The sequence below is a fragment of the Panthera tigris genome, chromosome F2, assembly GCF_018350195.1.
Source record: "Panthera tigris isolate Pti1 chromosome F2, P.tigris_Pti1_mat1.1, whole genome shotgun sequence".
Taxonomy (NCBI): Eukaryota; Metazoa; Chordata; class Mammalia; order Carnivora; family Felidae; genus Panthera; species Panthera tigris.
Genome location: NC_056676.1, coordinates 46,098,432 through 46,109,573, shown reverse-complemented (window position 1 = coordinate 46,109,573; position 11,142 = coordinate 46,098,432). Strand labels below are relative to the sequence as shown.

General features: G+C 50.1%; 1 long non-coding RNA gene across 2 annotated transcripts; it reads left to right on the top strand.

The window, feature by feature from the left end:
- The first annotated feature begins 2,448 nt into the window (after positions 1 to 2,448).
- Positions 2,449 to 10,918, top strand: LOC122234843. Of its 2 annotated transcripts, none has more exons than XR_006212762.1 (3): positions 2,449 to 5,399; positions 5,646 to 5,925; positions 6,018 to 10,918. It is a non-coding gene; the product is annotated as an uncharacterized LOC122234843 (long non-coding RNA). The 2 variants fall into 2 exon arrangements; XR_006212763.1 differs by having other exon boundaries at positions 2,449 to 5,925; positions 6,018 to 6,100; positions 6,209 to 10,918.
- Positions 10,919 to 11,142: the final 224 nt, after the last annotated feature.

Genomic DNA, 11,142 nt, shown 5'->3' with positions numbered 1-11,142 from the left:
ATAAAAAAAAATAAATAAATAAAACTGAATCCATGTATCTTCCTGTTAAACAAGAACTTCTTGTTTTTTAATTAGAGAAAGGGGGGATATTATTCCTAATGCACCTACCATGAGGATTTTAGCATATTTCCTTACAAATGTTTCCCCAGTACACATTTCCTTGGGTCTAGCCCTGGTGCCTCACTGTCAGCAGCAGCAGTAGCAGCAGCAGCAGCCAGGTAATGTCATTAGCATTTCTCTCTCACTGTGGTTTTTCATGGTCTCTGTTTTCAACAGCTTCCCGACTCAAAGGTCCAGTCATGAGCCTGGAAAGCAAGTAACTCACCTAGAACCGGGCGAGCCCTCTTGTCTAGGAGGGAGCTGTTACTGTAATTAACCATGCTTCTACCATTGCCGGGAATCTGGCCTTCATCACCCGGAGTTTTATACTGATGCCTGGGTCGGACCCCTAGGGAGTCTGCGTCAGTAGATCTGGGGTGGGTTCCAGGAATCTGTATTTCTGAGCAGTTGCCAGATGATACCAATGCTGCAGACCCCAATACACGCAGGACTCACCTGGGAGCTAAAATGCATTTGCTATTCGGGTGATTCGTAGACCCATTCAAGTTTGAGAGCCCTGACTTTCAATTTAATAGTCACTTACTAAACACTAATTCATGCCTCTGTGGTTTTTCAGAAGCCTACCTTTCTCTTCTTGGGGGCCAAGTTTCCGAGTGGGGTATGACCTACAGCTTCACACCTCAAGCCCCTGGGAACCCCCAATGTCACATCACCTAAAATGGGAAACGTCAGCACAAGGTTTCTTCCACTCTTGTGTTATAACCTTCCTCCAGCTGGTTACAGATTAAGGGGCAGGCTGCGGAGGATTGGAGGCTCAGTTCAGTTTCATATTTACTGAGTGTTGGGGACTGTGTCAGGGGCTACAAAAATAAATACAACATGGTTCCCATCCTCTAGGAGCTAGTGGATAATGGGGAGGTGAACATAAAATAAATAAATGCTTGTAAGCTGAGAAGCAGCAGGGTAGAGGAAGGCAGTGTTCCCTGGGAGTCCAGAGTAGGGGCACTCAGCCAGTCTTAGGGACGGGGAGGCTGAGTCGAGTAGGATTTAGCAGTTAGCCAGGTGAAGGAGCGTGGGAAAGGCATCCTCAGCATGAGGAACAGTGAAGGCAAGGAAGCATGAGACATCCAGGTGCTGGCAGGTGTGGGATGGTGAGAAATGGAGCTGGGGGAGGGGAGGGGGTGTGGTGAGGTGGGCCAGGTGCAGACCACTTGAGCTGAAATGACGATTTAAATTTTTTTTTTAACATTTATTTATTTTTGAGACAGAGAGAGACACAGCATGAACGGGGGAGGGGCAGAGAGAGAGGGAGACACAGAATCGGAAGCAGGCTCCAGGCTCTGAACCGTCAGCCCAGAGCCCGACGCGGGGCTCGAACTCACGGACCGCAAGATCGTGACCTGAGCTGAAGTCGGACGCTTAACCGACTGAGCCACCCAGGCGCCCCTGAAAAGACGATTTAGAACCTCCCAGATCTCTGGTCCTCCAGCCCGCGAGCCGGACCTGGAACCAGCCTAGGACTATTGGAGGATTTTCAACCAGTCCACTAAGTGGAATGACTTGGTTTCTCTTGTTGCTTATAATCTCACCTCAAAGGCAGCAAGTTTGGTCAATAATCGCCCAAGCCTCATTGAGGCCTGCACATACCTGGCCACTGCAAGACTTCCTCAATGGCTCCTGTAGCCAGAACCACATATCTGTCTAAGGAGGAGGATAATGTGTTTAGGTCAGGTTGCTGGTAATAGGGAACCATATAGCAGTGAGTTAATTCAAATCCTGCCATATTTTCTCCAGAAAACAGTCCAGTGTTCATATGGGGGCCCTGTGGTCAAACTCAGGCACTTCTGGCATTTGAATCCATCATCCTTGACTGCCTTGCTACTCGGAGTGTGGCCTGGTGCCCAACAGTGTCAGCATCGTTGGGAACTTGTTCGAAATACAGAAAGGGGTCTGTTCCAGACCCGCTGAACCACAGCCTGCCTTATAATCAATCCCCAAGTGACTTATTCAAATACCTGTAATTGAACAAGTTGGCCTATACTCACTGCAGCGAGGGAGACTGCACTCCTTGGGTAACTGTGGACCATCTCAGTTAAAAAGGGGTTTGAAGGCGCCTGGGTGGTTCAGTCAGTTAAGCGTCCGACTTCAGCTCAGGTCACGATCTCGCAGTCCGTGAGTTCGAGCCCCGCGTCAGGCTCTGGGCTGACGGCTCAGAGCCTGGAGCCTGCTTCCGATTCTGTGTCTCCCACTCTCTCTGACCCTCCCCCGTTCATGCTCTGTCTCTCTCTGTCTCAAAAATAAATAAACATTAAAAAAAAATTTAAAAAATAAATAAATAAAAAGGGGTTTGATACGACTGGCAGGGCTTGGGGTTTGGTTAGGTGAATTTAGGGAGAGCCCAAGAAATCAGGCATTTGTTCTGGAGTGAATGCTCTCAGGAAATGGGACAATTCTATGACTGAATATCTTCATAACTCTTACCTATAAAGAAGGTAGACCAGATACAGGTTACACGTGTAATTGGTAAAGAAGCAGCCATCACTCATATTAGCAAGGAGTAGAAGGTGTTTAGTATTTTGTGGTGGTTTTTGTCTGTGCTTAAATAAAATTAAGAGGCAGGCTGTTTTGACTCACCTCGTCGCAATTGCAGAGTGACCTTGACTGATGGCATTCTGTGAGATTGTTTATGTTCAATGAGAAAACATCTAGGCCAGCTTCAAACAAGATTAATGCCTAGCTGTAAGTGTCAGGCCCGTTTCCAGATGTCAGGATCTGCTTTCTCCTTTCTCACTATTTAGGACGGAGAGTCAGTGTTTTAGAGTGTGGCTTCCTTATTCAAGGTTGTCTCGTGGCCCAATATGGTTGCTGGAGCACCAGCAATCCTATTAGTGTTCCAGGGACAGGAAGCAGGGGAAGGGAGAATCAAGAGCACATTTCCCAGCTCCCTGTAAGGAGCTTTTAGGAAACCCCATCCAACTCCTTCCATTTATACCTCATCGGCCATCCCTAGTTTCAAGAGCACAGGGAAATGTAGACTTTTATCTGGCTATGTTGCTGCCCCTCTCCAAATTAGGTCGTTTGGTAGGGCAGAAGGGGAAATTGGGTCTAGAATAGGCTATTGGTAGTCTCTCTCTCTCTCTCTCTCTCTCTCAGACAAGGAAGACTGGGCTTAAGAATGGGGAAATTCCAGGCCCTGGGGGGCAGCAAGATTTTATCTTCCCCTCTTTATCAGTATTTAACATTCCAACAACCAGAGCAAGCCAGTCATAGTAAAACAGAATCAGGGTCTCTCCAGTGTCTGCAAGAAATTCTTGTTAAAGGTAGAATTTGCTTCTCAAGTCTTCCACACCACCTGCTGGGAGAGCAGGAGCGATGTGAATGTACCAGCCAGAAGAGGGGCCCCCACGGCCACGGATGGGAGAGCCGTCGGCATGAGACCCGCACTTGAGAGCAGAGTCCATCTCATCTCCTCTGTTAGAAGGCTGTATCCCAGCCCTGGGGAGATGAACAGAGCAGGAAGAGGGGGGAGAGAACCACTTAAAATGAGGTATGGGAGCTAATAAGACAGAGGCATCCCTTCTCTTTCCTTCCATGAACTAGCATAGCAGCTGGGAATCCCAAAGGTCACTGGCCTGTATGCACAGTAGGGTCGCACTGACGCCCAGGTCACATGACTCACCCCCACCCCCGTCACACACACAACCTCCACCTTAAGTAGACCTTCACTCCCTTCAGGGTGGCCCCAGTCATTTCCCAGAAGCTCCACAGGGACCCCCTCACACGTGCCCTTGGCTGTATGCCAGCTGTCTGCTACATTGCCTCCTTTGACACACATCGGCTGAGCACCTTCAAGCACCCAAGCCCTGTGGTAGACACCAGCGATTCAGGCGTCAGTGAGATACATCGTTATCCCGGAGAGCTGACAGCTTGTTGCAGAGGACGCACAATGATCCCGAACACATAAATCACAAATTGCGGAGAAGCTGTGTTAGAGAAGAAACCCAGCGGACCAGCAGGTGATAGGGTGTTCCTTGAAAATACCCCCAAGCAGCCAGGCGTGTTCCCACTTCAGGGCACAGCTGCTGTGCTTTCTGCCAGGAACAAGTTTTCCCCTACAATCCCCATGACTCACTCCCTCGCTTCCTTCAGGTCTTTGTTCAAATGTCACCTTCTCAAATGCTGCCTTCCCCGATGCCCACCCCCATCCTCTGCTCTCCCCAGTTCCTGGCCTCACTCTGTTTTCTCCACTAACCCTTTAACACTTTGTTCCACAAGATCCAGGGGTTTTGTCTGTTTGGCCTCCGTCACCAGTGTCTCCAAATATATGCGACCGGCCTTCAGTGAATGTGTGTTGAGTGAATGAATGAGTGAAAAGCTAGCACAAGAACCGGGCAGTCGGGGAGAGCCCCTCGTGCCCTGCTGACCAGGAAGCTGATGAAGCACGAGAGAAGGTGATTTATGTTTTATCACTAGTCCTCTGGCTATTTGAGGCAGAATGGCTCGGAAAGAACTGAGTGTGGAAGAGGGGAGGGGGACAAGGTAGAAGGCCCCTGCAGTGGCCGAGGCAGGGAGATCAGGGGGACGGGGCGCTGGAGGAGAGTGGGCGGTGGGGAGCCGCTTGGGAGGTGGAGCAGAGAAGACTTGGACTTGCACACCTGGGCTCTGGAGCCATGGTCTCTGCGGCTTGAGTTGGGGCAGATGGGAGGACGAAGGAGTACGGGGCAAGTCAAGCGGCCCCCTCTCCAACTCTGCCCCATCGTGGACCTCTGGAGCCCCGAAGCAGCTTGCAGAGAGTCTCAGCGTGGCTGCAAGGGTGTGCCACCCGGGAAGGGATGTGGCCCCGCCCAGTTGGGCCTTGACCCCTGCCGAGTCCTTGGGGAGCCTGGGGCTTGCCGGTTACACGAAGAGCAAGGGGTGTGCCCACCCCCGCCTCTGGGAAACTTGTGCTCAAGCCCTGCTGGGGTGCGTCGGGATGGGAGGGGAACAGACCTGCCCTTTCCCACCCCCTCTCTCCTCTGCAGCACCCACTGCTCCAACCTGACCTACCTGGCTCAGCTGACTAAAGTGTCCACAGGGGTGAGATGCAAGTAATTAACTAGCAGAAGCTCTGAAGCTCCCCAGATAATGATCGGCCCCGCAGACACCCGCGTCAAACCCTATCCATAGAGTTGGAAGGAGGAGGAGGGTCAGGCTCCCCAGAATCCTGAACCCAGCAGGTGACAGACACCCAGAGTCCAGTCCAGCACCCTTCTCCAAGGGCTCTGTCCCCACTGCCAAGGCTACCAAGAGTGGCCCCTGACAAGCCCATGGGCCACCAAACCATGCCCGGTCTCTTCGAGGTTTGCACCTTCTCAGTGTCCCCCACTTGCCCTCCTGTCCCCACCTTCCCATTCCCCAGACATACTCTGATCCCATCCCCACTCTGCCTCCTCCACGAAGTCACCCCTGGCTGCCTCGCCTTCTTTGTGTTTCTTTCCTGGGTTCTTTATCGTCTGCATCCTTATTTCGGCACTTGGGGCTGTTGTGTTTCATCCGCTGGCTTTTTAATTCCTATAGGCTGAAGGGTACGTTTTACATGCCCACAGAGTGGTGGTGGTGAGAGCACAGAACTACAGCAGACCGAAGGTGCGTTCCGGTCCCACCCGCTACTGTGTGACCTTGGGCAAGGAACTTCTCTGTGCCTCGTTCATAAAGAGGCTACTCATGGCCACTTGAGAGGTTCCTGGAAGAATTAAATGGAACGCTCTTTGCAAAGAACCCAGCCTGGTGTCTTGTGCTCAGTAGGGACTCCACACATGCCAGCTATTATTCCAGTATGACAAATCTCCATATCTGACATTGCACCAGGCATTCAGTAGGAGCCCAGTAAGTGCTCAGTGGCTACATGTGCTCAAGCTCTGTCTTTAGTTGCTTCACAGGGGTTATACATCAGAACATTTGTTTCCATTTCTCTACAGACTCGGATCAACACTGCAGGACTCCAAAAGCACAAGGCTGATCTCTCATTTCCTTAGAGCCTGAGCCAGCAAAGAGACAACAGGTCAAGTTCACAGATAAGTGTAGAAATTGACCTTGGACCCCTCTCAAGGGGCGGAGAGAAACTTTCTCACAAAAATGTTTGCTATTCCTCCCATCCTTTTCCTCACAGACATCCCAAAAGCAAGAGCAGTCTCTGGGGAACCCTCTCCTTCAAAGACAGATCCCATGTGACCTGTTGCAGTGACTGAGGCTCTATCGAAGACTGGTGTGGTCACCATGACCCCTCCCTTATTGACCTTCAGGCCTCCAGGTCCTGGACCCAACCATTTTACATACATACGTCTCCTGTCATCGTCACAAAAACCTCATTCTACAGGTGAGGAGACTGAGGATTGGCAAGGTTAAGAAACTTGCTCAAGGTCCCACAGCTGGTGAGTAGCAGAACCAAGATGTCCACTCAGTTTGACCTCTACCAGTCCATGCTCCTGCCTCTGGGCCACTCCCTTTTGAAGTGAGGCAGTCACTGGCCTAGAATCTGGGCCAAGTGATAGACCCTACTGCTGGAACCTCAGTCTCATCCCTTCCTAGACAGAGGGAGGAACGGCCACCCTCCCACTGCCCAGGTGAGGGCTTTTGGATGGGGGCAGGAAGAGAGTAAAGGGTAAAAAAAAAACAAAACTCATTTATGGCTAACCAGATTTCTGTCTTGCAGCAATTTATATCCATTTCCCCTAATTTAGGCAACTCTGAATATGAGAAAAGCATTCAGCCGTTTGAAGAATGCTATTCAACTCATGACAAAGAACAATTCTTTTGAATCTGTGAGAATTTTCTGGAAGTCACATGTCATTTTCACTTTCACCTATTAAAATTGAAGCTTACATTCAGCTTTTTAAAAAACTCCTCAGTTTGTAGAGGCAGCCAGCAGCCAGTGGCGCAGGCCGGGTCTCGGGCCCTTGCCAGAGGTCGTCACTCTCTGGAAGCACCGACCAGCTCAGCAGACCACAGCCTTGGGCTCAGACATGAACTGACCTTGAAAGAAAGAAAGACCTGCACAAAGATCATAATGAACCAACAGAAAATATTCAACATCCGTCATTATCTCCACTTACGTGGGGCTTGGGAGCGGGATGTGGCACATTCCAAGAGCTGCTTTAGGGAAAACCAAGCCACGAGGAGATGACATTCCTGGGCTAGACGGGAGCCTGAGGCCTGGATGGGGCCTGCTTTCTGCACATCTGCTTCCCTCATAAGGGATCCCTGACTCCCAGGCTCTGCCAGGCGGAAAGCAAACCAGCCCTGGGCTAGGGGCCAGAGCAAGGACTTACCTGGAAGAGACATCTGCTAAGCAATTTGACCAAATGCAAACGCTGCTAGTTTAATGATCATAATTTCCTACAGCAGGTTCCCCCAGCACCTCCGCTATCGTGTTAGTGGAATCATTTTTCAATTTACTAGGTACAGAGCAGACCCAGTGCACAGGGCCAGGCCAAGGGTGTGTGTGCATGTGCGTGTGCGTGTGCGTGTGTGTGTGTGTGTGTGTGTGAAAAATGCCTGCGTTTTTCAGGAGTGAGGATTTTTGCATAACACAGATATCTTTGCAGATACCAGACAAACAGGAAGTTTCAGAACTGATGCCATTTCCTTTCGCTGTGAATCAGCAGCCTCTCTCTTCTCACACAGAAATGGTGAAAATCACAGGGTCCAGCCCTGGAACATGAAGTGCGAGAGAAGAGCACGAAAGCATCAGAAGTCACCTTCTCTGGTGGGGTGCTTCCCTGGGCGCCTACCTGCACTCCTCAGGCCATCCCCTTCCAGCTACCCAGCTTCCTGGAGCGCTTCAAGATATGTTTGGATGCCCACCCTAAACACATTAGCAAAACAGTCTTCATCCACACAACCTATGTTATACCAGTGCTTGGGATGGGGCCCAACCGGCTCTAGGGGGACCTCCCTCGTCCTTGTTCCCGGCCCCAGGAGTGTATCCCAGAGGAGCTCTGTGAAGTAACACGCCCTGGATGTGGCACCAGAAAACCTGGGCTCAGATCCCTGCTCCAACCAGAGAGGGGCCCTGGGCAAGCCACTTTCCCCTACGAGCCTCAGTTTCCCTATCAGTTACGTGGGACTGATAGTGGCTCCCTGCACGTTTGGGGCTAATAATACAAGCGCAAGGCAAGAAATATAAGGCGGCAAATAAAAGCACAGGATTTGGAGTCGGATATCTGAGTGCAAAACCCAGCTCCAGTGTGTACTAGGCCGTGATGCTTGGGGCAAATTGCCTAACTTTGCCAAATGTTAATTTGCCCAGTTATAAAATGGAGGTAACGACAGTCTGTTGAGAGGATTCAGAGATATGACCACCTTGCACGGAGCAGAGTCTGGCTCACAGGAAATTCTCAACAACACGAACCAGTTTTCCTGCTGCCCCGGCCCCCCCTCACCTCCCCCCGGCAACACTCCTCCTTCCTCCAGCGCCTCCAGGTGCTGTAAGATCCCGGAGGTGGAGACCACTGCATGCCTCGCTGGTGAGGGTCCAGCACCTGGCTTAGCCCGTAATAAATCAGCTGAATGAATGAATGGATGCTCCTGGTGCGTAGCAGGTGCTGAGGAAATCTATCTGTATAAAATAAATTTATACCAAAGCCACAGACCAACTCCCTCCCTCTCCGTTTTTGAAATTCCTAAAAGGGGGGCAGTAGAGAACAGTGATGACAAACATCCGGGGCTTAGACAGCAGTCAGGTCCGGCGTGTCCTTTAATTTTCCGCTCTGAACCTAATTAGGAGGTAGACGAATGTGTCAGGTAAGTCCCAGCTTCACGACCCGGGAAGATGATTCTCAAACTTGACTTTCTTTTCAAGATTACAGGCCTTGCGTCTGGTATCCCTCTTGCCCCATTTCTCTTGGTTTCCTCCTTAGGTCTAATGGCCTTTTGTTGAAGAGCTGGTGCCTCTGAAGTCCAGCCAGCTCCCCGTCCTCAGCCTCTTGGAGGACAGCGAGCCACACCCCACTGACTTACCAGCCTGCAGGGGTGCAGGGGTGCGACAGGCTGGTGTCTGCAGGAGGACAGCACGCTCACCCCAACATTTGCTCTGGGTCACGGCCGTTCAGCTCTCGCCTCATGCCCTCTGTGCCAGGATAGTGCTCACTGGCCACTCCTCCGAGAGTGAGTCCAGGATGCCGTGGACGTACAGCCTGAGTGCCCAGGTCTGGAGTCAAACAATCTGGCTTTGCACGCAGACTCTGCATGGACAAGCCGTCTGATCTGCTACCTCTCTCAACCTCAGTTTCCCAATCTGTACAACGGAGACCAGTGCTAGAGCACTGGGTGATGCAACATTTAATAGCTAGCTTTGGTGCCAACCTATTAAGTGAATCCCAGCCAGTACCAGGTTATACCTGCTAAATATTAGCTCTGCTCATTTCTACTGCAGAGGTGGGTATGGCTCCAGGCACGCTGTAAACACTCTAAGCACTAGCCACTACTTTGACTACTTTTAAGTTTTGCTCGTGTCACGTAGTTCCCAGTGGAGGGACGTTCAGAGGTGGGATGGCCCTGGAGAGGCCCGGTCTTTGCCATCTCCCAGGTTGACTAAGGCCCTCCTGCCTTCCATTGCTCGCCAGAACCTTACGGGACTGCTGGGGATGGGACAGGACCTTGGGATGTTGTCTGCCTAATGTGAGTCGTGGTGCCTCCCCATGGTGCCCATGGCAGGAGTTCTTTTCCCCATGAACACTCTTTGCGAATCTTTATTACAGCAACAAAAGAGCCAAATAGCTGGTGGTCCAGTCCCGGGATGAGCACTGCATGTCGTATGTAAGCCAATCGGACAATAAATTATATTCATAAAAAAACATTTATGGTATAAGCCAAGCCAGTGTATGGCTAACCTATCACACGCTGGGGTCCCTCGCCCTGTCTTGGAAGGAAAAAATCCAGAGACGTGCCACTACATAGGATCTGTGTCAGAGGCCAGAGTCCCTTTTCCTCATGTTTTGGACCAGTTTTTAAAAAGGAGTTCCCAGGACATTAGGAGCATGGAGGCAGCCCTCCCCCACAGCAGGAGTTGAAGCTCAGGCATCCCCAGGTCTGCTTCCTGTGCCCCAATAATACAAAGGGAGAAACATCAAGGACGCTGGGCCCAGCTGGCCAGAGTCTAGAGGTCATGTCTGTCCCCAGGGAGAGCCCGCTGGAGTCCATGTCTGCTAAGGGCCAGGATAGCCGCTCACTCACGCTGGAGGCCTGTGACCCCCTGCCTGGGCTCTGATGGCCTGCTGGGCCCCCGCTGTGAGGAGTAAAAGTGGCCATCGATGTCCTGCAGACCCGGCAGTCCCACCATGGAATGGGCTGCTTGTCTATGAGGTCCTCTCCTGTCAGCTCATAAAAAATGGTCCTGTTGGAGGAGCGTGGAAGCTGGCCAGGGAGGGAGCTGACCGCACCTCAGAGCAGTGACTCTAGAAATGTGGCTTAGGTAGTGGTTGCCCATCAAAGCCAGATAACAATGCAAACCCAAATGGGATTTTCTGGTAACTGTTTTATCAGCAGACTTTTTTTTTTTTTTTTTTTAGAACTGCAAACTTTGTGAATAGGACTCCCAGGGAGAGTTTACCATGGGTTTTTCGAGCAACTGTATCTATCCTTTGCTATGTCATGACTATGAACAATATAACATAACATTGTAATCATAGAGCTACCATTTCCTGTCTGTAAACTATGCTTCTATCCTGAGCAGGTATTTATACATGTTCTCTCCTTGTAGCTATTCCTTGCCAAACACCCATGAGAAAGGAGTTATAGTAACAATTCTTCTTCTTCTTATACTTTTCATTCTAGTTTTGTGTCATTATTAATAAAAAATTTCATTAATAAATGTAATAAATCAAGCAAATAATTAAATAAATAAATATTTATTAAATAAATAAAATTTATTTAATCAATAAATTAATACAATAAATTGTATTAATAAATGTTGTAATAAATACAACATTCATTAAGCTTTTTCAACATGCCAGGCATTGTGGTCATTGTCTTATAACTGACATCTCACTCGTTCCCTCCAGAGCCACATAAAGTATGTACAATTATTACCCGTTTCATGGATGA